Source organism: Lissotriton vulgaris, chromosome 7, assembly GCF_964263255.1.
Source record: "Lissotriton vulgaris chromosome 7, aLisVul1.2, whole genome shotgun sequence".
Lineage (NCBI taxonomy): Eukaryota > Metazoa > Chordata > Amphibia > Caudata > Salamandridae > Lissotriton > Lissotriton vulgaris.
The window spans coordinates 1,330,265,040-1,330,292,443 of NC_141695.1; the positions used below are offsets into that span (position 1 = coordinate 1,330,265,040).

Consider the following 27,404-nt stretch of genomic DNA (forward strand, 5'->3'; position numbering starts at 1 on the left):
AGCACTGCTGGGCTTTCGGAGATGACAACAGGCACAGAGTAAGTCAAGATCATGGGTGACCTTTGCTGTTGGAGATATCAGCGTGTTTTGATTTCTGGTGCCCAGTATAATTTGACACTGTCTGGCACGTTTCCGGCCAGATAGGGTTGTGTCTCGGCAGGAGGACCTGCAATTGACTTGGCAGGAATTGCTGGTAGGGTCCAGAGGTGGGCAAATAACAACAACAGTCTACATCGAACGTCAGGGGTTTACACGCAGTCGAGGCCCCTTGGTTAGGTACACTGGTGAGCGTTCGATCAGAGACAGTATCGAGTATAGTTATTCAGGCGAAGGGCGTGAGTTCTTCGGCCATATTTTCACACAGGGAAGTGTGTAGTGAGGAAGTAATAGGGTCCCAAGTTGCACACATGGTATTTCATTTGGATAGGGTGCCTGCTAGTAGCCACCTGGGGTCCAAAGAGGGCCCAAACGGGGCGACTTGTTAATAGACTAATTTTAAAAGTTACTCTGCACGGTAGTAGAAGGGATGCTGTCTATACAGGTAGACTAGCCTTATCGCAGGAGGGAGACTATTATTGGCATGAATAAAAGAGGCAAACCTGATGTTAATGGGATTGGTTGCAGAGGGAGACCGCTTGGTCTGCTCGCACTGGCAGGCGATTTCAGCAAGGGGCGTAGCTAAGCTTGCAGCCAGGTGGGGCCTCGTCCCAAGTATGGTGAGATTATCTAAGGTTGCAAGCATACACCAAGAGATGGATCCTCGAGACCATACAGGACAGACACACACTCCAGCCCTATAGACAGGCATTGGCAGAAGCTGCCAGATATGTTGTGGCAATAAAGATGGAAGAATGAGTGTTTAGCTTTCACATTGCTTAGAAGGGGCAAGTTATCGTCATGTTTGGCCGCCGCCCCCGCCCCCCCCGCCCCACCCCCCCTCACAGCTAGTATGCAAGGACACCAGTATTTAGGTCACGTATCCCCAGGCAGGATAGTCACCAAAGGGAGGGGGTACAGCCACTGCTGGCCTTGCCAGGACAGGGATGGCCAATCACACTATCTGGAGCATGGAGAGTAGATAAAGGTTAGAAACACAGACTGGGGAGTCTGGGACAAGAAACCCCTCGCTAGGGCTCCATGGGACATCAGGCTGGAGGGTGTCTTTGAGGGACAGGCAAGGACATTACAGGGCTGTAGTACGCGGCACAGCTTTGGCATTAACACCGATGGGTCCCAGTGGATACACCAGAAAAGACTGATGCGAAACAGGTCGGCACTAAATTGTGCAGTTCTACACCGTCTTTTGTGTAGGTATCAGGGTCACAGGTGGATCCACCAGTTAAGCTTGACCCATTTCTTGCTGGTTAAGGGAGTGGCCCTAGAAATAGCAGGATGTAAGTAGGAATGCCGGCCTTGGTGGGGGGCCCTTGCTAAGACGGTCGTCACACCCAGGGCTGTGGCGGAGTTACAGGGCGATCCAGAGGCAGAAAGGTACTCAGGGGTACCCTCTTCAGGAGCACAAAGGATGCTGAGGCCTAATATCCCCAGGAAGTCTGTGCGGTGGACCCTGGGGTGCGACAGCGACCTGTTATCCTACGGGCGGTTGGAAACCTGTACAACCGGGGGTCGCTTGAACGCTTCGCCCCTCATAAGGGGGGGGGGCGTGAGCAAGAGGGTGGACCAATGGTTCACCGGAAGTGGGAGTGGCTACTCCCTCACCACAACCGCTAACATCAGGTGGTAGGCCGCGAGGGCCGGCTTGTCTTTGGATCGTTTGTAAGAAAACCCACCTTGTTAGCAGATTGTTATGCTAATAAACCTGCAGCGAATTTTCCCAACAAAAAAGTTGTCTTGTCTGCTTATTTATGCTGCATGTATGTTGCTGCGGGAGGAATGGTCAGTGGGCCGGTATTGCCACTAAGTGGGCTGACCGACTGGTCCCCGCAGGGGACCCCCATAAGAGGGCAGCCCCTTAGTGCCACAAGATGGCACACAGAGCAGCCTAGTGTCTCCGGACCCCAGTGGGTACAGCTCGTCACTTCCGTCCGGGGGTCGGGGAGTAGTATAAAGTCCTCCCATGCCACCTGGCAGCCTCTTTGCCCCCTCACCCTGACGCCGTTTCCCTCCCTACCGCTTACCCGGCCTTCAGGGTGGGGGGGGGGGGGGGGGGATATTTTGAATCCTTTTATTTGTGTTGCAGGCAGAGTTACAGGGCGATCCAGAGGTGGAAAGGTACTCAGGGGAACCCTCTTGAGGAGCACAAAGGATGCTGAGGCCCAATATCCCCAGGAAGTCTGTGCTGTGGACCCTGGGGTGTGACGGCGCCCCGTTATCCTACGGGCGGTTGGAAACCTGTACAACCAGGGGTCGCTTGAACGCTCTGCCCCTCGTAGGGGGGGCATGAGCAAGAGAGTGGACCGATGGTTCACCGGAAGTGGGAGTGGCTACTCCCTCACCACAACCGCTAAGCACTGATTGGCTAAGGCCTCGATGCAAGTTTGGCCCATCAGGTGGTAGGCCGCGAGGGGCGGCTTGTCTTTGGATCGTCTGTAAGATAACCCACCTTGTTGGCAGATTGTTATGCTAATAAACCTGCTGCGAATTTTCTCAACAAAAAAGTTGTCTTGTCTGCTTATTTATGATGCATGTATGTTGCTGCGGGAGGGATGGTCAGTGGGCCGATATTGGCACTATGAGACACGGAGAACTTGTTCTCAGTGCGCGGCAGCGGCGCTATTCTGGAATATAAACAAGGCTGCTGTTCCAACAACCGCCAGTGCAATCCATCCGTGACCTGCAACACCCCTGCATTTATACATAACACACAGCTCTTCAAGGGCGCCTCGGCCAAAGCCCAGACCACTGTTGCCATTTCATCACATATATCAGTATGACTGTGCAGGTCTGCCCACACACATCTCCGTTTCAAGCCCTACCATTTCCTTCTGTCCCCCGACTCCGGTCCGATGCACAGCTCTGCAGTGGGGCCTCAATCTAGTGCTTATCTACTGTACTGCCTTGTCCCGCGGTACACTGCAGTCCAGTACTGTACCTTCCTTCTTCAGCCATGTTAACAATAGGCTTCTGTGGCAAAGCACGCCAATTATGCTCTGCACCATTCCAGTCTGCTCTGCCTGTGCAGCAGTGTACACAACTGTCCCATCTCAATCCTAGACTGCAGCTTTAGCTATTGCACCACTGAGACCCAAACCACCATGCCTGCTCCCCTCAAACAGCCTGCTCCACCATAGTTTTAGTATATGGAGCGGACACGCAGCTTCAGCTGTGCAAGGGGCACCTGCGGTGTACGTTGGGACCAGGTGTGCTGCATGTTCAGATGTCTGCACCCATACTTAGTGTACCATGCCAGGGCTAACACTGCTGTGTCATTTTAGATGTTGAGAACAGGCAGAATCCAGTCTGTAGATTTGTTCCTCTGCTCAAGCGATCTGATGCGGACGATCACCTCCAGCCAGAGGTTTATTTTATTTTTATTTGCACGGCACACAGTCGTCCCCTAGTATGGCATCACAGCATATTCGAGAGTCCGGATTGACTTTTTCCAGTGGTTCTAATTTTACCTGCTCAGACCGGAGCATGGTGTGGTTTGTGGAGATGTGCAGTCAGAGTGCACGAGATGGTCTGTGTGAAATTTAAGAAAAACAGGTTACAGATAAAGTTAGATTAGATTGAAGTTTATTCTTAACAGAAGATCACATCCAGCCAGGTTACAAGATGAAACTGCCTCTCAACCACTTGAGTCCCTTCACACTATGACATATATGCATTCTAAACAATGATGTAAGAAAGACCATAGAAATGTGTGCAGGAGGAAAGGAGACAATATCCGTAACCATTGAGATGAGAACATCACACATCTCTCTTCTTCAGCAAACAAAATATAACCCAACACAAAATCAAGAACAAAAGCATGAATTAAAACTGTAATAAATAATAATCTACCAAATAGATGTCTTAATACATTTTATACATATTCCTTAAGATAACCTGGACGTTTCAAATAATCTAGATGAACGCCGGTGATTCATCAAACCTGGAGAAGCAAAGTTCTTCATTCTGGAATCCTTCGATACATCAGAACGGTGCTCATGATTAACTCCTTCCAAAACCTCATGTTTACCTCCCACTATGACTACTCTATTGGGATTCCAAACACGATGGTCTTGTGTCTTTACAGCATTCCTGAAGACCTTGATGACCACCATAGCTTCAAGGTATTTAGAACTCATGTTCTCCATCAATCCAGGCCGTTTTATCGCAACCAAATCCCCAACATTCACCTTTAATGACTTAACAGATTTTTTAAAATCAAAATATTTCCTTTGCAAAGCCTTTTGATTGTCTTTCAATTGAACATCTTAACTATAGAATTCATATTCCCTTCCCATGGAAGAACAATAATCGTTGACCCAATAAGGCTCAAGATACGTGTTGGGTATTCTATCATGAAAAAGTAAAAATTGTGTTTTCCTTGAGGTGGAAAGCCGTGTCATTCTGTATACTTAAATCTTCTTAAGAACTTCACCTCTCCACTCCAACGAAAGAGACTTAGCAAGAGTAAAGGTCTCCTTCAAGACCCTGTTAAACCTTTGCACCATCCCATTGGCCTAGGGATGATAGAGAGAATTTATTTTATGTTTTATACCACTTAATGAAAAAAATCCTTCCATCTCTTGAGATCAGCTGAACGCCATTGTCAGACAACAGTCTTGGTCATCCCTTCTATGGAAAACAATTTTTTTAAACATTTGATAATACATGCAGAGTCAACATTGCACAAAAAAAATACTTCAGTCCACCGAGAATACATGTCTATCACCACTTAAAGGAACACTTGAGAATCATTACCATGAATGGGTCCTAAAATGTCCAATGCAAGATCATCCCAGGGACGTTTGAGGCAACTCCTCAAGATCATGGGTTGTACCCTACGTGATTTAGATCTGTCACATATATACCACAAGGAACACATTCCTGAATCTCTCTCTCAAAAAGTTTATCCATCCCTGGCCACCAGTAAGATAAGCGTAACCCTTCTTTAGTTTTTGTAATCCCAGGATAGCTAACATGAGCCAACTTTAATAAATCTTTCCTGAGACTCACAGGAGGAACCAATTTAGCACCACGAAACAAAAAGTTTCTATCAACTGATAATTCATCCCTCACACGCCAAAAGGGTTTGGTCACTTTTGATGCAATTCTAACATTTGACCAATTACTCTGAATCAAAGCCATGACTTCTTTGATAGTCGCAGCAAGCTCAACCTCCTGAGACCATTTTTCTTCAGATATATGACTAAGGTTCAGTGCACACAACCAATCACTACTTACATCAATTTCATAGTCTTCACAACATTCAGTTGGGACTAAACGAGAAAGAACATCAGCAATCTTATTATCAACACCCGGAATGTACCCAAGAGAAAAAGAATATTCATGAAGACCTATAATCCACTTAGTTATGCGACTGGAGATCATATACAAACCTTTCTTTTCAAATTTCTCTAGTGATTTGTGGTCAGTTCTAATTTCAAAAAGACCACACCACAAAAATCTCTTATGTTTTCTCACAGCCCAGAAGATAGCAAGTGATTCACGCTCAACTACGGAATACTGCATTTCAGGATCCCTCAAACCTTGAGAAAGAAACATGATGGTTTTCATGCCATGTGGAGCAACCTGTTGCTACACAGCACCCAATCCTTTCTCACTTGCATCCGTAGTTAAAATTGAAGTTTAGTATCAAAACTCATTGATAAAGGGACATTACCCACATTTTCCTCAAGGGAAAATTCTTCTTGACACTCATTAGACCACACAAAACTGGCACCCTTTCTCAAAAGAGATCTCATTAGTGGTCAAATCTGCAAATCCCTCAATAATTTTGCATAATATTTAATCATGCCCAGAAAACTCATAAGCTCCTCTTAAGTGGATGGGGATGACATGTTACTGATCGTATTTACCAAATCCTCCTTAGGCCTAACTCCACTTCCAGTAATATTATGACCTAGACAATTTAAAGAATCAGCTCTGAACTTTCATTTCTCCATTTTAATGGTGAACTTACCATCATTCAATCTCCCAATAACAGCTCTAAAACGATCATCATGTTGATCAACATCATCACCATAAACAAGTATGTCCTCTTGATAGATAGACTCCTCCCAGATTCTTGCGAACATTTTCCATAGCACGCTGGAATATTGAAGAGGCAGAAACTAACCCAAAAGGCATCCTAATAAATCTAAAAGTGCCAAATGGTGTGATACACGCAGTGAAGTCCCTGCACGATTGCTCAAGGTCAATCTGATGGTACGCTGAGGTTAAGCCAATTGTACTAAAAATCTTCATGCCTCCCAACAAAACAAGTAATTCACTAATATTAGGAAGAGGATACCTATCCACAACTACATTTTTGTTCAATTGGCGCAAGTCTATGCATAGATTTAAATCCCCATTAGGTTTGCGAGCAGCAACCACTGGAGCTAGCCATTCTGTTCCTTCAACCCCTTCAATAATGCCACTTTCCTTTTCCATAGCTTCCTTAACTGATAGTGGTACACACCTGACTTTACTGGTCACTGGGACAGAATTATTTTTAAGTTTTATTTTATGTTGATATCCCTTCAAAAAACCAAGACCTTCTCTGAATACTTTAGGGAATTCTTTTTTCAACACATTCGTAAAATCACCATCATCAGACTTCCTCACCGTGCATACAATATTTTTCAACAAGATCGGAGGATGTGAATTCGGATCTAAATACCTAAGTCGCCCTGGTGTTTCCAACTAATAATTCGATCACCTTTTTTCGAGCGAGAGAGCAGAGCGAGCTGAGAAAAGCCAGAACCGCGGAGTTTGACCCGGCGTTTGAACGCGGTCAGAGTCAGCGGGCATTTTTCGGCAAGGCAGAGAACCACGAAGGCATCCCTTGAGCGCGGCCGGAGCCGCTGGGCATTTTCCTTGCGGCTAGTGCCGGTGCCGCCGAGTAGTGTGGACGCGGCCGTCTGGGGCTTTGCTGAATGACACGTTTTTTTTTGCGGCCGTAACCGCCAAACATTTCCCTTTACGGCCGGAGCCGCTAAGACTTTGTTTGACTGCGGCCGGAGCCGCCAGGCATCTCTTTTTGTGACCTGAGCTGCTAAGGTTTGGCTGAGTGCGGCCGGAGCCGCAAAGCAGTTCTTTTTTGCGTCCGGAGCCGCTAAAACTTTGCTTAACGCGGCCGGAAGCTGAAGTAGGAGATTGGCAATCCGTTCTCTGTTGTGGCCGTAGTGTTCTGCGCATGCGTGACCCATGACCCCAACGAGATGTCACTTTCGGAACAACAGCATTTGAAGTGACTTTACCTACATAAACCTCAAAAAGCAAAAATTGAGAGGGTGAGAGAAGGTAAAACCCTGCATGTTGCTAATTAAGTCAGGTCTGAACCACTGGAGGGTGCTAGGGAGTTGTCGGAGAGCTGCAAACACCAGGACGTCAGAAAACACCAGAAAGCCGGGCCGTTGAGGTTGCTGCTGCGGAGGCCAAGGAGGCAGAAGCAGGAACTGGCGACCGGTCAGCGGTTACCCGCTATCCAGCTATCGGCGGCTGCGGCTGTGGCTGCGGCTGTGGAGGCAGAGGTGCTGAGCAGGAACAAGCTCCAGCCGTGGAAGCCCTCATAAGCCGAAAGGCCGAAAAGACGCAGAAAAAAAAACGCTGATGTCCGCTTGATCTAAACGCTGCGGCGGGTCAGAGAACAAATTTGCCCCATCACACGGGAAGCCAGGCCACACCCACTGCCCTGAGGCCACGCCCCCCCTTTTTAAACAATGTTCCTCGGCCGGACGCGCGCTGCGGGCGCGCCAAAGGTAAGCCCGTCTGCGCCAGGACGGGCCATGGGCCCAGTCCCCCTGCACCCTCCAGCTCGACACCCCTCAGTTACTCTACAAGGCACACTTCGGCAACTCAGGATTAATACCCCTGACCTCTGCCTCCATTCTATTTCACCAGAGGAGCGTCAAAATAAATGCAACCATTGCTCATACAGACTCACCCCTCACTCCTCCCTCCTCCCTCCTCCCCCAAAACTAGCACAATCAAATGGGCCTGCTCAACTGCAGATCCCTCCCCAAACACAGTATCAAGATCAACCTTCTCATACTGGACAACGATATTGAAGTGCTGTTCCTTACGGAAACCTGGATCAATTCAGCCTCAGACCCAGACATAGTCCACGCTTTACCCCCAGGTTACCCTTTTCAAACACCGAGACAGACCACTAGGCCCAGGAGGTGGCATAGCAATTATCACCAAAGCCCACCTCTCCTGCCAGTTCAAGGACAGCCCAATCCTCGACTGTGAAAACGTCCACTTCTCCATACACCTTTCCCCGGAGAAAACTGTCGGGACTGTTGGTCCATCGCCCCCCAGGCACACTTGGACAGTTCCCCAATTCACTGGTGGATAAAGCTACCTCTTTAGCCTGTCTCTCTTCCAACTTCACAGTATTTGGAGATCTTAATATTCACTTTGACGACCCAGGGAACAAAATAGCTGTAGACCTCAAAGAAGATCTAGCCACACTCAGCCTCTCCTTAAAAAATCTCCACCCCACTCACATCAAGGGCCATCTCTTGGACCCTATCTTTTCTAATATCCCGGAACTCACCACATCAACACCCCTCCCTATCCCCTGGACAGATCACCCCCTGATCTTTCTTAATCACCCAATCACCACCGAACCAACCTACAGCCCTCCACCCCAGGCACCCTCCCGCCCGTGGCACAAACTAGACACTGATGCATGGACCAGCCAGCTGACAGCCTCCATCCCCCACCTTGGATCCGGACCCCTCGCTAGCAGACACCCAAATTCGAACCTGGATAGAAACCTCCCTAGACTTGGTCCTCCCCTATAAACACCTCCCCAGTAAGAGGGGGATCATTCAAGTCACCTTGGTTTACTCCTGAATTGCGAGAACTGCGGAAAAAATGCAAAAAAGTAGAATGTCTCTGGAGGAAAGACTGGGCAGCAAACAGCAAAGAAACGTATAAATCATCCATGAAACAGTATAAAATACTAATAAAAGATACGCAAGCTGCCTATTTTGAAGGAAAAATTCTAGCGGCAGCCAACTCTTCCAAGGAGACCTACCGTATTGTATGATCACTTATGCAAGTCCCCGAACCTCAACCGGTCGTTGACCCTACCGGACTCTAGATGCACCCAACTTGCCGAGTTTTTTCCTCTAAAATTCTCAAAATCCTAAAGACCTTCCACCACCTCCACCCCCGACAGACCCACCAGCCTGGCCCATCGACCAAGACGCCCCCTTCCTGGATGCCTTCCCCCCCACTTCCATTGAGATGTTGGTGGCCACCATCAACCAGGTGAAGAGTGGGTCCCCGGCCGATCCAGCGCCCATGAGCAAATTAAAATTAGTCGTTCCTACAATATGTCCCCTTCCTAACCAGGCTGATAAATGCCTCCCTCTCCCGAGGGATAGTTCCCGCCAACTGGAAAAGTGCGATAGTACGCGAACTCCTCAAGAAACCCCACCTAGACCCCACGGTTACCTCCAACTTTAGACCTATCTCCCTCCTTCCAGACATCAGCAAACTGGCAGAAAAAATCGTGAATGAACAGCTATCCACCTTTTTAGAGACCCACAACCTCCTTCACCACTCCCAAACAGGGTTCAGACCAGGACAGGGGACCGACACCGCCCTCCTGGCAGTGACAGAGGAGACTAGATCCATCTTGGATGCAGGGGGATCAGTGGCAGTGATCCTCCTGGACCTGAGCGCCGCCTTTGACACGGTGGACCATACCATCCTCCTCCACCGTCTCCACAAAAATTGGAATCACTGGGACCGCCCTGGCCTGGTTAAAATCGTTTTTAGAGCATAGGACCTTCCAAGTGGCCGATAGTCACGGTCATTCCAAAGCCCTTCCCCTTCAATGTGGGGTTCCCCAGGGATCGTCCCTGAGCCCCACACTTTTTAACTTTTACATGGCCCCCTTAGACGACATAGCCTCACCATTCGGCATAAAGGTGGTCATGTACACCGACGACACCCAACTAGTCGTCTCCATCAATCAGTCTGACCAGTCCATGGAGAATCTGGTCTCCTGCCTACAGAGCATATCTAAATGGATGGGCGACTCCCGCCTCAAACTCAACGGCGAGAAATTGGAGATTATGCTCCTAGGCGACCCGCACAAACTCCAAGTCCCTTGCCTGGCCTCCCAGCAAGGGCTCCCCCCCCTACACCAAAAAATGAAGTCAAGAGCTTAGGCTTCTGGCTTTGACCAGGATCTCAGCTTCAGAGCACAAGCGAGAAAGACAGCCGGCACATGCTTTGGGCTCATGCGAACTGCCCGGAAGATCCTCCCTCTTATCCCCCCCCCCCCAGCCCCCCGTCTAGAAAAATTCTTATCCAGGGCCTTATTATCTCTAGATTGGACTACGGAAACGCCCTGTACCTGGGCGCCCCAGTAGCTGTCATCAAAAAACTTCAGCACGTTCAGAATGCCGCAGCTAGACTCCTCACGGGGACGAAACCCAGATGCTCGGCTAAACCCTCCCTCAAAGCTCTTCACTGGCTCCCCATTCAGGAGCGCATTGCCTTTAAAACCCTGTGCATCTCTCACAAAATCCTACAGGGTAAAGGCCCTCCCATACTAAAACCACTCATCAAACCCCACAAATCCACTAGACAGCTTAGGTCAGACTCCCTTTTCTTGCCAGCATTCCCAGAATAAGAAGAGAGCGCACGGGTGGGCGCCGCTTCGCATACAACGCCCCCAAGCTCTGGAATAGCCTCCCCCTCAGCATCCGTAAAGAAACCAATCTACTGCCATTCCGCAGGCTACTGAAGACCTGGCTCGTCCCCCAATAATTCCCCCCCAGGAGCACTTCATGCTGATACTATAGCGCTGGGACGCCCTTGGGTTGCTACGTGCTCTACAAATCCTAAATGAAATCAAAATCAAATCAAACAGCCACGGAAGCAGCAGGCAGGCAGACTAGGTGAGGGTGGAGATACGTGGCCCCTGAGTTCCATTTCCATAATATCCAATACCCTCTACTCCCTGCCTTATCCCATGCCTTACCCTGTGCTGCCATATCCCCTGTTCCCGTTGAAGTACTGCGGAAGCCGGCAGGTGAGGCAAGGTGAGGGTGAAGGGTGAAGGTTTGTGAAGTTCGTGGCCCTTGAGCTCCGCTGCCTTACCGCTGCCTTACCCTCGGCAGCTGTTTGTCAGGAGCTGAAAACAGGAACTGTCGGAGCAGTGCACGGTGTAGTCCTGGTGGCCAGACGGGGGTCGGCGTACTGCCGAATCGCCCAGGTGCCGGGGGTGGCGGTGTGTGTGCTCCAAGAGGTGCTCTGACCCCCCGTCATCAGATCAGTAAGGAGCAGCTGTGTAAGGGTATTGGGACCGATTATTACGAAGCTTGATTTATCCCATGCTCATTCTCCCAGCAATTGGTGGTGAATTTGTTGAACCTGAACAAGTCTAAGAAACTAAGCTAAGGATCTCACGAGGGAGGAGGAGGAGGTGGTGTTTGTGCGAAGTGGATTTTGTGCGATCTTGTGCAAGGTGGATTTAGCGTGCCTAATGATTAGGTCCAGTCACCAGTGTGGGGCTCCACAAAACATTAAACAAAACCACAAGTCTGAAGAGATAACAGACAACAGAAGCTCCAAAAAAAACTCCAACCCGACCAAGCAGGGACAAGGAAAATGGAGAACAGGAGGGAAACATGCTAATTAACAGAAGAAGGGCCTGTTCAGAGGAGAAACTGTGTACTCCAGCCAAGGAAAAAGCTTTTTCCGTTTCTCTTAGTAAAGACTGTGGTCATACGAGGTCTTCCTGTGTGGCGCAGTCGGCTATAAAGAGCTTTTTTTTTTTTTAAGTATCATCAAATTCAGTCTGACAAAGATAATCATAAAGATAAAGATAATCAAAGATAATCATAAAAGAAAGTCCACCGAAAAGGAAGAACCTAGTGGGAGTGCTAGTGAATGTTCATTTCTCTCTCCTTTGCTCTCCCCACTGTGTAAAAAAGAGAAAAAAGTTGCTCTGTTAGTGATCTGACCCAACCTAAGTTGCCTGAAAAATCGGATTATGTGGTGGTTAATCAGGGCAGGAGGGCATTAGGCGAACAAGTTGTAACAGATAAAGTATTGGCACTTGTTCCAACACCCTCACCCCATCCTTTAATTGTAGCAGGGCTGTTACAGGCTCAAAGTTATGTCTGTGACCCTATAACTCAGATAGTGATTCGTCCGGCTGATGATCTCCAAATTACCAGTCAAGTGTTGGATTATAAAGGGTGGGCTGGAGTGTGTGATTTGTCTCCTTGTAGGTCTATGAACGAAAATAAATATGATATTGTGTATGACCCTGGAGCTGAAGTGGGTACCGAAGTTGGAAAGTCAGCTCTCAAGGCCGGATCCAGTGAATCAATTCTAGTTACAGAGGACTTACTGACTAGTTCAAATAGTTGTACAGTTAAAGGTGGTAATGTTAGCTTTTTTAACCTGGACCAGTCAAGTATAATAATGGAGAATAGCCCTATTATCAATAAATCATTATTCGATTAAGGTGCTGGCAGCTTTGAGAAGATTACTAATATAAATAAACAATGTAGCCTAGACCTTAATGGGCCGTCTAAAGCAGTGAATACATTTTCATCATCTAAAGCAGAGGCCAACCCCCAGACATCCCCAGGTGACTCAAAAGGGAGTGAGTTTAGCAAGGAGCAGGGTTTATGGGAATGCCTATTACATACCATGGGTTCAATTACTAACGCGCTTAATTTCCACTCAGACAAACTGGATGTTCCGGTGGATATTTTAAGCACGCTAGCATCCCATGTGGCGGGTATTGACACAAAACTCTTGCACCTGACTAACTTGATTATGAAGGTGCAATCAGATAAGGATAGCCCATTTATATCCTGCACTTGTGCACAGTTTATTGATAATATCGCTGATTTGCCGTCAATAGTAAGTTCTATGGTGCAAGAAGTTAAACTGTTGTCGGGTAGAAAAGTACATGGTAGTAATGAAAGCGTTGAACCATCAAATAGTTTAAGTAGATCAAATGATGATGATAAGTTGCCACCTGTAAAGGATGATAGCAATACACAAGTTACTGAGATCCCTTATTCAAAATCTGAATGTGACATAATTAATGATAGCTTGGTAATAGAAGGTGTGAGTATTGATTTTTCAAGGCTAACCGATGATTCAAGAGATATGAAAAAGTCATGCTCAAAACAACGCCAAGATTCAATCGGCCCATTAAAATCAACAAATCTTTCGAAAAGGGCTAGGAAAAGGTTAAGGAAAACTTACAACAAGAAAGCATATGAATTAAAAACTATTGGTAAAAAAAGTGAGTGAAGATCCTAAAGTCTTGAAAATAAAGGAATCTGAAATGAAATCATACTTCCCGATTTTTGGGCCCAATAAGAAATTGGGATTTAAGGCAAAGGTGATCAAATAATGGAGTGCGACATTAAAAAACTAGGGGACATCGATCCCAAATTTAGTTCTGGCCACATAGGTGAAGTGCCAATAACAATAAAAGAAAAAGCATCAGATCAATCGATTAATTTTTTGGTTGGTTGAAAGCTTTATTTCAATATGCAGAGATATCTTAAAAGCATTACATACATATAAAACTGCAGATCGATAATACAAATGTGTCAAGAATTAAAAAGAATAAAAAGAACCTTTTATACATACAATAAATTAGTTAAAAGTAGATTAAATTGAGATAGACAATCTATTGCAGCGAATCAACCATGTCCATTTTAAAAATTTAGAAATACCACAAACTATGGGAGGGGAAGTGCTGGTTAACAAGATACGTTGCGCCTTCGCGTGCAGGCGCGTCCCCAGAAGTCTGAATAGGGGTTTAAGCCAATATCTCCTTGGACGAATGTAATCCGGGCACTCAAAAAGGATATGTGCCACCGTCTCACGCCTTGTGGAGCAGAGGGCACAAAAAGGCGATAGGGGACCTACTTTCAAGATGGAACTCGCCAGTTCAGCTATCGGGAGAGTACCTACTCTAAACTTAAAGTAAAGAGCCCTATCAACTGGCATGGTGATCAAATCCAGGTAGGGTTCGTAGGCTACCACGTCCTTAATTCTTAGAAATACCGTGGTCGAAATGCAGTGGCGTGGATTACCGATGAGTTGGCAGGAGACCCAGTCCCAGAACAGTTTTTTGAGGACAGCCTTGGGTGGAGCAGATTTTGTAAACCAACAGTCCCCAAAACCCAGCTCCCCCAGGAGGTTTTTAGTATCCCTCAGCCACTTGATCTTGTGCCAGCCCCCCATTCCCATCACCTCGGACAACCCATCAGCATAAGATTTTAACTCTGGCGAGCCCATAGAAGCAATGGCCGGAGACAGGCCTGGTCCTTAATCAACTTGCAGCCCACATCCAAGAGCACTGGAACTGTAGGGGTGCTCAAGGGTAGAGCTAGTAGATCTTTCAAGAATTTGCTCTCAGACTTGAATAGGGACTCCAAATTACAATGGCCCCACAACTCTGCCCCGTAAAGTGCTGACATGACTCCTCTTGCCTTATAAATGTCAATTACAGGTGCCACAAAGTGTTTGGGTGAGGCTCGATACTCCCTTAACAATGCACCCCCTACCCTTTTATGGCTGAGAACCATCTTATTAATGTGTGAAGCCCAGGTCATAGTGTCGCTCAGGCGTATTCCCAGATAGTCAAATTCGGAGACTCTCGAGAGAGCGACTGAGTTCAAAACTGGAGGGCGGCCTAATTTCCGTGGTGGATGCATTATCATTATATTTTGTTTTGTCCACGTTGATAACCAGTCCCTTTGTCAAACAGAAATCCTGGAAACGGGTCAAAAGCTTCTGGAGGCCCTGGGGGGTCTTGGCAATAAGGAGGGTGTCGTCTGCAAACAACAGTGTGGGGATCCGAACACCCCCCAGGGAGGGTACATCCGCTGGTTCTTGAAGCAGGTGCTCTACCACGCAGTTTACATACAGGGAAAATAGGGTGGGAGCTAGCACACAACCCTGTCCGACTCCCCTGCAGACCGGGATCCTATCAGTCGTTTCCCCATTCTGTCCCCAGCGTACCTGGGCATAATTGTCTGTGTGGCGTTTGATCAGGAGGGACAGAATGTAGGGGGGCAGTCCAAGGCCCTGCAGAACCCTCCAGAGTTCCTCCCTGGGAACCAGGTCAAAGGCAGTCTTAAGGTCAATGAAGGCCAAATAAAGACTGCCTTAGCCTAGCTCCACCACCTTCCAGTGCAGAAGCATTAGTCTAAAAACCTGCTCAATGGTGCCCGTTCCTAAGCGGAATCCTGCCTGGAAGTCAGATAGGACCTGGTTTTCATCCGCCCAATGGAGGATCCTCCCTAAAATCGCCTTCCCCGCCACCTTTTGCGTGGAGTCAATCAGGCTTATCGGCCTGTAGTTCCCTGGATTGTCCCGACACCCCTTTTTAAAGATGGGGATGACCTCCGCCCCCTTCCAAGATTCTGGGACAGGTCCCCCCTCCAAGATGGCATTCAGAAGGGCGGAGACCAATTTGGCCCATTCAGTCGGATAGGCTTGGAGTAAGTCCCTTGGGAGTCCATCAGGGACGGCTGCTTTCAGGGGTGCCACAGACTTTATTACATTCTCTACCTCCGGCACGGTAAAGGAATCGAGGAGACTGTCCCTTACCGAGATGGGAAGTGAGACTGGCTCATTCAGAGGCCCTTCTACTGGAGAATATAAGGCCCCAAAATGGTTGAACCAAGTCTGGGACGGAATAGTACAGGTCCTCAGTGTATCATCGGGTCTGGTCCTAGATCCCACCAAGTTCCAGAAACCCCTGGCATCCTTCCCTTGGCTGGCAACCATAAGGTCCGCCCAGAACTTTTCTTCCCATTCTTTTTTAGCTATTTGTAAACTCTGGGAATAGAGCTTCCTGGCCTCCCTAGTCCGGGATTTTTTTTTTTTCACAACCAATTTTATTGAGCAAATGAGCAATAAAAACGTGGCACCCCCAAGGCCGGAGATCACCACAACAATATCGGTACAATAAATCACATAGGTAGCAAATGTCCAAGCAGGTCTTAAGAATAGGCTCAGTATGAAAAACCCCACCAACCCACCCTACCCCCCAATCCCGGCCCCCCAAACTTCCCCCCCCCCCCACCCCCCATCCACACATGTACACATAGCAATAGAATAAAAGGTGTAGGTGCAGCGCAACTGGAGCGTCGCAAACTCGGGCCAACAATGTCTTTACCATCAAATGTCCTCCTCTCGCTCCACTGGGCTAGTTTGGGATTTTGACTTGACTGCCTCCACCAGCATTTTCTTTCTCACCCTGCATGCATGGGTATACCAACCCTGTCTTCTCAATGGCCTATTCTTATCCCCCTTTTGCCCAGTTGGTACAATAAACAATTTGCTTAAGGCCATAGTCAGGTCACAGAACTTCCCGGATACCTCCACTGGCCCGCCCTCAGAAGTGGCCAAATTGAGTTGGGCTACAGCCAGAAGTTGCGTTATAGCTGCAACCTTCTCTGCGGAGAGGGTAAGCTTTGCCCACTTCAACCGCCTGCCACAATGCGAAACAGATGTTTCCCCAAAACTGACAGCGGTACAGGGCAAAGAACCCCCTATGCTCTCTGACCACCAAGGAAGCAAAGTAAGAGAGAGCAAGTTGTGATCACTCTCAACGGACGGAATGATTACCGTGTCCCTCACCGAGCTCCATAGACCCACGTCTAGCAAGATGTAGTCAATTCTTGATGTGTGGTCGGGCCTATTTTATGTATGGGCTCCCGCCTTATCCGAGCAGGACCTCCCATTGAGGGCCCTCAGGTCAAACTCCATGTTAAGGGAATTAATCTGGAGTATCACTTCAGTCCACCTCTTAATAGGGGTTAGCTCTAAAGCCGGGATCCCCCTCCAATGGTCCTCCTCCTCCTGATCCAAGGTGTCGTCCGAGCCCAAGGGCTCGAACGTGCAATTCAAATCACCAGCGACCAGGGTGCATGATTTATATGGGGATGACCGTAACAGGCCCTCCAAGAGAGCAATTGTGGGCGACTGGCTACCACCCTTGGTGCCCCGAGCATAGATGTTATAGATGTTCAAGATGGAACGGCCCCGGGCATCTTTTAAGGTGATATTGAACAGATCAGGGCAGTTGGTCTGATGCTCCTCTACCCTACAGTTTAAAGAAGTAGCCACCCAGATGAGGAGACCACTCGACGGGCGTCCCCTCCCTGATTCTGGATAGACGGCCGGGATAGAGTAGGAAGAGTACCCCGCCTTGTGGGTGGGCTCCGTACTCCATGTCTCCTGGAAGATACAGATGGAATACTCTTCCACAAGAGCGTTCCAGTCGGGCAGGGCCAACTTTCTGACAATTCCAGCCACGTTCCAGCTGAAGACCCTAAAAACTGGATCCGTCACAGCTGGGACGTGACCGGGCACGACATCATTGTCGGCAGCAACCCCGACCGGGACGACTAGTCTACTGCCCTCTCCAATGTTGTCCTGCCCCCCGTCAGATTCCCGACTGGCCATTAGTACTATATAGTTTTCTATTGGGGAGGGCAAGCTAGTCACCATTTCGGTAGGATGGGCAAACCCTCCCAGTTTATGTTCCCCCGACAGCTGCCCACTGACATCTTTGAGTCAATATCCCATAGAGCCCCAGCTCAATCCTGGCCGAGCTGCCTGAGGGTAGAACTGAGGCACCACCGGATGTAGTGGGCATCCACTAATGCTATGGCGTGTTTCCCCAAATGCTGGCCCAAAGTAATTCGTAACGGGGTGCGGGTAAAAGTAGGTCAGGTCCACCACGCCAATGCCAGGCCCACCCACCACCTGATTTTGGTTACAGATTGTCAATTTTAAAGACAACAGAGTAGCACACACAATCACACAATCGCCTTCCAGTCGTTTCTTGCCCTGGTCTACCCAGCCTACCCTACGGACTCCGAGAATCAGCCCGTCCAAGCCCCTAGGTAGCGGTTTGTTAGTTTTTAACCAATGCAAAGCTTTGTTTTTTAGGGCCTGGTGGGTTTCGAGCTGATCATCCTTCAAGTGAGGGACATTGACAAGAACAGCAACGTATGGGTGACACTCAGTGGGGAGATTTACGGGGTGGCTCCTGGGAGTTGCTTTCGAAGATGTAACTCCCGGAAGACCAACTCCCAGGTGGTTCGATATAGGTTTGGCCAAGGGGTCCGGCCCAACTCCTTTGCCACTGACTATTCCCTGAACCGGTTTCTTAGACTTGGCCGAGTCCCCACCCACTGGCAACTTGGCATGGCCTGGTTTCTTTTTCTGAGCTTTAGAGGCTTTGGGGGAACTAGCATGGACCTGGGCTGCGTGGGTGATAGATCCCAGTTTAGCCGTGGCAGGAACTACAGGGGTAGGGGTCAAATCCTTACAAGCCACGACAGTGGGTACATGCGAGGGTGGGGCCTGCACTAAATCTCCCTGTGATCGTTTTCCCATATTCCCGCCCGAATTGTCCTCACTGACTCTAGACTGGAGTTTAATGAGAGTTTTAAGTGAGAAAAAATTATCAAGGGTAGACTGTTCAAATTTATCTAACAGTTCCCCCAGGCCCGAACTTGGTCAATAAGCGGGACTAGTAGATTTTTAAACAGGTCCTCGAATTGTTTAAAAGAAGCGGGGTCTAGCGGAGCTGATGACTTGTCAGGGGAATTGGAGTGTACCTGCACAGCCTCAGATGCCATACCCAGAGAAGGATTCCCTCCTACCATGTCGGGGTTCGCTAAAGCTAAACCACTACCTAGTTTGGAACCCATACCCCTTAACACTTGCTTCCTAGGGCGCTTATGCAATCTGGAGTGGTAGCCTTTCCACGTACTCGCAGCCCTTTTCCTCTTGGTGGGTCTTGAGGAGTCTTGGACCAAGCACGGCAATGACAGAGCCTGAGGAGAGTCTTGGTGTAGTAAACGCAAGTCCTGGCCACTATCAGGGCAAGAAGGATCAAGGGTGCGAGGGCCCAAGACCACGGGACTGGCACCAGAAGATGGCAATTGTACTGCCAAGCTCTCGAGTCTGTCGATGCTTGCTCTTATGGCAGACAGCCGTGGCTGCTCGGCCATGTCTAGACAAGGAGGGGAGGGATCGGCACAGTAGTGGTGACAAAACCTGCGTCATAGAGCCAAGAGAGGAACGTCTGGCCGGTAAATAGTCCTGAGAAAGACGACGTTCCGTCATCACAATCTCCTTTTCAATCACCGCGGCTACTCTGGTTATGAATTTGTCCATTGTTCCTATAATTGCACTCCCAGCAACTCCATCACACCCACCCCTGAGGATTTTCCCCGACTGGGTAGACATGATGAAAACTGCTCCCTCGGCCGAAGGTCAAAAACCCTCAGGGACCACAGGCGCAGATGACAGAGGGGTGGCCCAGCCCAGCAACTGACAGCCCCTGACTGCCACAGACTGCCCGCCCTTTGCCCGGGCTTCGCTCGGCGTCCCGCTACACGGCTACTAATCCTTAATAAAGGGCGATGCGGGCAGGGGGCGTGGTGTTCAGGGGGTGCGGCAGCAATTGCTGGCGATGCGCTCAGCGTCCTGGTCGCTGTAGTCACTGACGCTGCTCCGCCTCCCGTGAGCTCCTCGATGTTACTTGTTGGCAGCCCCTCCTCAGAGCACAGGATAACCGAGTTGCTTCTCGCTGACCGCGCGAAGCGGGTGCGGCGAGCGGTGATGGCAGTCAGCGGTAGCCCCTAAAAAGGGGGGAGAGCAGACCTCGGAGCCTCAAGTCCCACACGTTTTCACCCACGGGTACGCTGTCACGCTTGATTTCCAGCAAACGCCAGCCTTTTACACCTGGCCGTGCGGGGGGCGTGGTGTCCAGGGGGCGCGGCGACAATTGCTGGCGATGTGCTCAGCCTCCTGGTCGCTGTAGTCCCCGACGCTGCTCCGCCTCCCGTGAGCTCCTCGATGTTACTTGTTGGCAGACCCTCCTCAGAGCACAGGATAACCGAGTTGCTCCTCGCTGACCGCGCGAAGCGGGTGCGGCGAGCGGTGATGGCAGTCAGCGGTAGCCCCTAAAAAGGGGGGAGAGCAAACCTCGGAGCCTCAAGTCCCGCACGTTTTCACCCACAGGTACGCTGCCAATCGATTAATGTAAGGGCGGAAGTCCATAGTGCGCAATGTATTCATATTGAGAAATTAGTTGACTCTAATGGTCAAGAGGGCAGTACGAGTAATGAATTGGGGACTGAATTAGGCCGGAAACAATGTAATTAAGTAGTGGTCGACCAAGGTGCACAAAATAATATTGGGAATCAGAATTCAGTAAATCATAGTCATCAGCATCGTGATAATAGAGCTGATCAAATGGTCCACTGTGGGACACAAGAGCAATTAATAAAGGAAGTTAAAAAAGTCTATTTGCCGTCTGAAAGGGTAGTTGTGTCTGTTATGGATAATTCATGCCCGCCAGTTATTATTGAGAAAGATAATATTGAGCATTTAAATTTGTCGACTGATATGAGGAAAGTAGCCTTCAGTCCCCAATACATTTCCAGAGGCCCACACGATATTTTAAACTGCAGTAACATCCTAAAATTATTACATGCTATTACAGATCTTAAAGATGTGGTAAATACGGATTTGGAAGCTGTGGAGTTTTAGAAAGAAAGTGAATATCTTGATAGGGAGATAACAATTACTACTTGGTAAAATAAGGAAATTGTTGATAAAATAATGGCGAATGGTAGCGTATTTGAGAAATGGGGCATTAAAGTCTGGCGAGCTCAAGCTTCTTGCTATCCAATGTTGCCGATTCCAAATGAACCGAAAGGGGATGATAAAAAATTATCTACCGCTACTAAAAAAATTGATGACAAAAATAGAGCCATAGTAGAACATGTTAGAGTTAAAAAAATGCGTCAGGCGCATTTAAGGAATTAAACTTAGCATATGGCATAAAGATAAGGAGTAGCCAGTTTGGTTTGCGAACCTGTGAGGCTTTAAAGAAAGTCCCAGAGTTAGTAGATGATTGAAGTTGGCTTCCAGGAATATTAGCAAAGCAAAATCTTGAAAAGAAGGATTGATGTCGAACAAATTGACTCTTTGTTCCTGGAACTCCAATGGCTTAAAATCATTAATCGAAGACCAATATGTAATTGATTTTTTGAAGGCTTTCAGTATATTAATGTTTCAGGAAACTTGGACCACGTTAAAAGAACCTTTTATAGGTTATATTGAATACTGTAATGTCGCAACACGAGAAGCCAACTCAGGTCGCCCCTGTGGTCTTTCTATATATATTTCTTCAAATTTAAAAGCTTCCCATTTTGAAATTGACCTTCATGTAAAATGGCTACAGTGTGTTAAACTAATAGCAACATGTGAAATAAAGACCTAGGCAATTTACTATTTGTCAAGTCTAATAATCGAGAGGCAGAAAAAATTATTAATGACCTATATTGAAATGTTGCTTTTTATTAATTCAAATAAAAGGTTATACAAAAAACACATCATTTAAAAAGATGTATGACTCAGAAGTAGAGAGCAAATACATCAACAAGGAAATTCATAAAATACAGACAAACTTTTGTTTCAAAAATAAAAAAACAGTGGCACAAGATTTTTATCTTAAACTAATAGCAAGTCATTAGATTATTTTAATAAATGTGTATTTAAGCTGCAAAAAAAAAAGTTAGATCCACACAAATTACTCAGCTATGGGGGATGGTAAAAACTTTATATTATGAGCATTTGGATTCAGTATTTAATATTTCAGGTGCCTTAATATGCATTTTGTTTCGTCTAAAAAGCAGACACCCGACTTAAAATGGTTAGCTCAATGGACAGATTGTGAGTTTAAAAAATACAATTTAAAGATTATGCATGACCCTGATAACATCCCGACTTATAACAAAGCAGATAGCTCCTCTGTAATAGACTATACTATAATGTCTGAGAAATTATATAAGTTAGTAAAAAGCTATGCGATTGCCCCAAGGATTGAAAGCGATCACAACCCACAAGTGATTAATTTTGACATAGATCTGGACTATCTACCAGCAACCAGGACTCTGGTAAAAGCTCTAACATCCTTTAATCTTAAAAGGTTAACATGGAATGAAAAAACTGAGGATAACATTTTTATAGTGCTTGACTGTTTAATTCAGGATGCGCATGCTGCTTATGAGGAAGGGAAACCTATGGGCTCACTTGCGTGATGAACTATTGGCTAAATCTGTTAGAGATGAGCCCTCCAAAGGCATAATGTTAAATTCCAGGAAACCAGGATGGTATTCTTCCCACTTACTATATCAAAAAAGAAAGCTTAATAAAGAAATAAGATTATTGCATCGGAATAAGAACAATTGTTACTTACCTGTAAACAGGTGGTTCCCCAGTATTGGTGTCTTTCATATATTCACATGCTTGAATATTCCCCGTAGTCGAAGTGGGAGTCCCACGGCAAATAAAATAGCAATAATGCTAAATATAATAATATATATAATAAATATATGTACATAAAATACATGGAAAAGAATAGAAAACATAATGGGAATCTCAAAAAAACATTCTAGGAATGCATGGTAAAGAGAAAAAACTACTGTAACACAGTGTCATTATGTTAGTCCAAATTACAGCCAATCTGGCGTCAGCACCCTCTAGAACCTTCTCCTCGAAGCTCAAGCCCTCAGATTTTCGTAGCAAAAGTAATAAAGAGCGCATGAGGAGAAGAGAGCCTCTGAGGGGAGGAGGGTGGGTCGCATGTGAATCTATGAAAGACACCAATACTGGAGAACCACCTGTTTACAGGTAAGTAACAATTGTTCTTCTCCAGTATTAGGGGTGGCTTTCATAGATTCACATGCTTGAATAGAATAGAAAGCAGTAACCTCCGAGAACTGAGATTGCAAGGCAAATAAATGGAAGAAACCAAGACAGTATCAGAATAATACAGTCATGTAACAACATAGCAATCACAGTAAAACATCAAGTAGGGGGGGAACAGAGGCTCACCTTATTGAAACAGATGGCGAAGCACTGCCTATCCCACAGCGGTATCCGCATCATTGATGGTCTCCAAACAGTAATGCTTGGTGAAAGTGTGCCTGCTGGACCATGTCGCTGCACGGCAAATCTGATGAAGAGGTACACCAGCAAACAAGGCGGTGGATGAAGACATCGCCCTCGTAGAATGAGCCCTCACTGAAGACTGCAGTGGTTTACCAGCTCGTTGGTGGCAGAAGGCAATGGCTGAGGAAAGCCATCGAGCAATAGTTGGCTTGGAAACAGGATGTCCCTTACGGAAACGTCCGTAGGCGATTAACAGCTGGTCGGACTTGCGGAAGGAGGCAGTTCAGGCAATATAAAATTTAAGGCATCGTTTGATGTCCAAAGAATGCAAGCGCTGTTCCGCCGGAGACCTTGGGTCCGGAAAGAAAGTTTTTAGGAACACAGGCTCATTCAAATGAAAGTCTGTCGGTACTTTAGGTAGGAAAGAGGGGTTGGTGCGGAGCGCCACTCCGTTAGGCCTGAACTGAAGGTAAGGCGGCTTGATAGTGAAAGCGTGCAGGTCGCTCACGCGACTAGATGAGGTCAAAGCCAAAAGAAGCACAACCTTCCAAGTGAGGAATTTGATATCAGATTATAATGATGGGATAGTACAACATTGAGGTGCCACGATGGAGGAGGGCGCCGGACAGGTGGGAACTTGCGGAAAAGTCCTTTGAAGAATTGTCGTATGATTCTGGACGAGCAGAGGGAAGAAGAGCCATCATGCCTGAAGCGAGATAGCAGCTAAGAAGACTCTCAGGGTAGAATGAGAGAGTCCTGACTGAGCAAGGCTTAAGAAGAATGGAAGAAGCTGCTCTGGAGTGGAATGAATGGGATGGACATTGGCTGAGACACACCAATGACAGAATCTCTTCCACTTGAGTTTAGAAGTCTTGATGGTAGACTGAGCCCTAGCTTGAGCCAGAATGTCTCTGCATTTCTTAGGTAAGTTCAGATCTGCGAATTCAAGGTACTCTGGTTCCATGCCCACAATTGCAGAGTGGAGGGGTCTGGATGGCACACTAGGCCTCTGTCCATTGATAGTAGGTCTGGACGAGGGCGCAGAGGAATGGGCTTGCATTGGGACAACAGAAGCAGTTCTGAAAACGATGCCAGCCTCTGCCAACGAGGTGCGATCAGCAGGATGTGGCAAGGTTGTCTCCGCATCTTCCACAGCACCCGCGGTATTAGTGGAATCTGTGGAAAAGCGTACGCGAATAGATCGCACCAGTCTACCAAAAGGGCATTCCCGCACAACCCGGGGTGGGGATGCCAACTTGCATAAGACGGGCATTACCGATTCTACGGTGTTGCAAAGAGGTCTAGATCTGGGTGACCCCACTGGTGAAAGACAAGATCTAAAGTTGGCTGGTGTAGTTCCCATTCGTGCGTTGAGGAAGTGGACCTGCTCATAGAGTCCGCCAAAATGTTGGACACGCCCGGAAGGTGGACGGCTGTCAGGGTGATCTGGTGGCAGAGAGCCCAATCCCAGATCGACTGGGCCAACTGAGACAGATGAGACTTGGTTCCCCCTTGTTTGTTCACGTAGTGCATACTGGTGGTATTGTCCGTTTGGATTAGCACTGACTCCCCATGAACTACCAGGAGTAATGACTTGAGCGCAAGGAAGATTGCCATTAACTCCAGCCTGTTGATATGCCACTTGCGCTGGGGCGGAGTCCACTTGCCCTTGATGGATAGGCCCTGGAGATGAGCGCCCAACCCCTCCAGGGAGGAGTCTGTCGTCAGTGTGTGATCTGGTGCGTGAACGAGAAAAGACGTTCCCATTTCCAGATTTGAAAGTTGCGCCCACCAAAGCAAGCTCTTTTGCATGCGGGGTGTCACTGCGACAAGGTCGTTATAGGACCCGGAGACCTGACGCCATTGTAAGTCCAGTTCTTCCTGAATGGGACGGGCGCGCAACCTGCAATTTGGGATCAGTGCGATGCACGATGAAGCCATTGCCAAGAATGACTAACATTTCAAACAGAAATGGACTGTTTTCTTCGAATGAGGGTGAACAGACGAAGGATTTTGTCACGTCCCTCGTGGGAGACGAACGCTTTGGAGAGCTTCGTATCTAGGATCGCTCCCAGGAAGGATCTTGTCTGCAGAGGTGCAAACTGCGACTTCGACGTTGATGGTTAACCTCAGGGACTGAAACACTTGCTGGCAAAGGCGAGTGTTCTGATGTAGCTGATGGTGGGATTGAGACTTCAGAAGGCAGTCGTCCAGATATGGAAAGATTTGCACGCCTTGGAGACGCAGGTGAGCCACCACAGGAGCCAGTACCTTCGTGAACACCCGAGGAGCTGAACGCAGCCCGAAGGGTAGTACTTTGAACTGAAAGTGCATTGGTCCCACCTGGAAACGCAGGTACTGGCGATGTTGTTGGATAATAGGGACATGAAAGTATGCGTCCTGAAGGTCTATGGTGGTCATGTAATACTCGTTGGATGGTAGACGAAGGATTTCCTGTAACGTCAGCATGCGGAACGATTGGGACTTTAGGAACTGGTTGAGAGCCCTCAGATCCAGAATGGGTCGCCAATCTCCGGTCTTCTTGAGTATGAGGAAGAATCGAGAGTAAAACCCCTCTCCTCCTCGATGTTTCGAAACTACTTCAACTGCACCTTTCAACACAAGAAGACGGACCTGCTGGTAAAGCTAGTCGAGGTGCGGAGGAGGCGGGCCACGAGGGGGCGTGCACGGAGGAATCTCTACGAACTCTAGTGTATGACCCCGAACAATGTCCAACACCCAGCGGTCCGAGGTGATCGAGGACAACTGAGAGTAAAACAGAGATTAGACCTCCAACATTTTGATGGGAAAAGTCATTGGTGTTTAGAGTTGGATCCCCGGTAAGAGGATTTTCCTCTGTAAGGTCTGGAGGACTGCTGGAGAGATTGCTGAGTGGGCGTTTAACATTGGCCGCTCTGATTGTATGAGCAGTATTGCTGCCCACCTCGAACGTTGGAAGAAGTGCCACCTCCGCGCGCACGTCGAAAGGACTGTTTCCGAAATTGCAACGTGCCCAAAGACTTTGCCATGTCGGTGTTCTTCTTAATGGACTCCAGGGCCTCATCAATATGAGAACTGAATAGTGACTCCCCATCATAGGGCATGTCCAGTATTCTGGATTGGACCTCCTGCCGGAAGGATGTGGATTTTAGCCAACCTTGTCGTCGGAGTGCAGCCGCACTGGCAAGCAGACAGAATCCTGTATTAGCTACATCGACGGCACAGTCGATCATTTCTTCTGACGTCCTCAGTCCATCTCGAAGGATCTGTAGTGCGTCAGCCTTGGAAGCATCAGGTATGAGTTCTATAAGATCTGAAATGTCTGACCACATTTGTCTGTCATAGCGTCCCAAGATGGCTAAGGCATTGGCTGCCCGGACAGATGCGGAAGCCATCGTTGAAAACTTGCGGCCAATAGCATCCAGACGTCGACCCTCTCTATCCGGAGGGGCTGTGATAGGAGCCGCTGGGTTTCGGGCTCGACGCTGTGCGGCCTGAGTCACTACCGAGTCTGGTTTGGGGTGAGAAAGCAGACAAGCCGGAGACCCAATCGGAGCCTTGTACTTTTTCTCAAGGCGCGGTATTTGTGCAGGCAAGGAGTTTGGAGCAGTCATGAGCTTAATTCCTTCCTTCCAGACAAAATCGATGATGGGAATCGTGTGGGTTTGTTTATAAGGTTTGTCTTTAAAATCATAAAGAAAACAATCCTCCTCACGCTGTGATCTTGGTAATTTAAAATGTAGAGCTGCTTTGTCCATTAAAAGATGGAAACTGGTGATATCTACAGGAGGTGAATCTCCAGAGTTTCCTGGCTGAGGTGAGGGCGTCTGTGCCCGATAATCATCCCAGTCCGCCATATCCGGGTCACCTGCCTCATCTGAATTGTCGTTGACGTCCCCGCCCTCACGCTCCGGGACCGCCTCATCATCCACATCCTGTGGATAGACTGTGGTATGGATCCTAACAGAAGTTTGGACCTGCGACGAAGTAGCAGGTGGTAACCGTGTCGTGCCTGCAGCCAGAGTCAGGGTTGGCAAAATCAACGGCCAGATGGTTGGCAAGACGAGCGGCGCATGCGTGAAGGACTGAGTATGCGCATACACACCGATCCCGGCATATAGCCCATCCCCTCTTATCCAAGAACGCTTCGCGTTCCTTTCCGGTTCTGGGGTCATTTGGTTTCTCTTCCGGGTCACTGTGGTGGCGTTCCTCGGGTCCCGTCAGGATTGCGGCTGGCGTCGGTATCGGCTCAGACGGTATTTGTGCTGCAAACATCAATTGCTTCTCTTGAGATT

At 48.0% G+C, this 27,404-nt stretch overlaps 1 protein-coding gene across 2 annotated transcripts in view; it reads right to left on the bottom strand.

The window, feature by feature from the left end:
* Positions 1–27,404, bottom strand: part of LOC147703621 (zinc-binding protein A33-like) — a 336,075-nt gene that overhangs the window by 126,355 nt on the left and 182,316 nt on the right. The gene's annotated exons all lie outside the window — the stretch shown is intronic.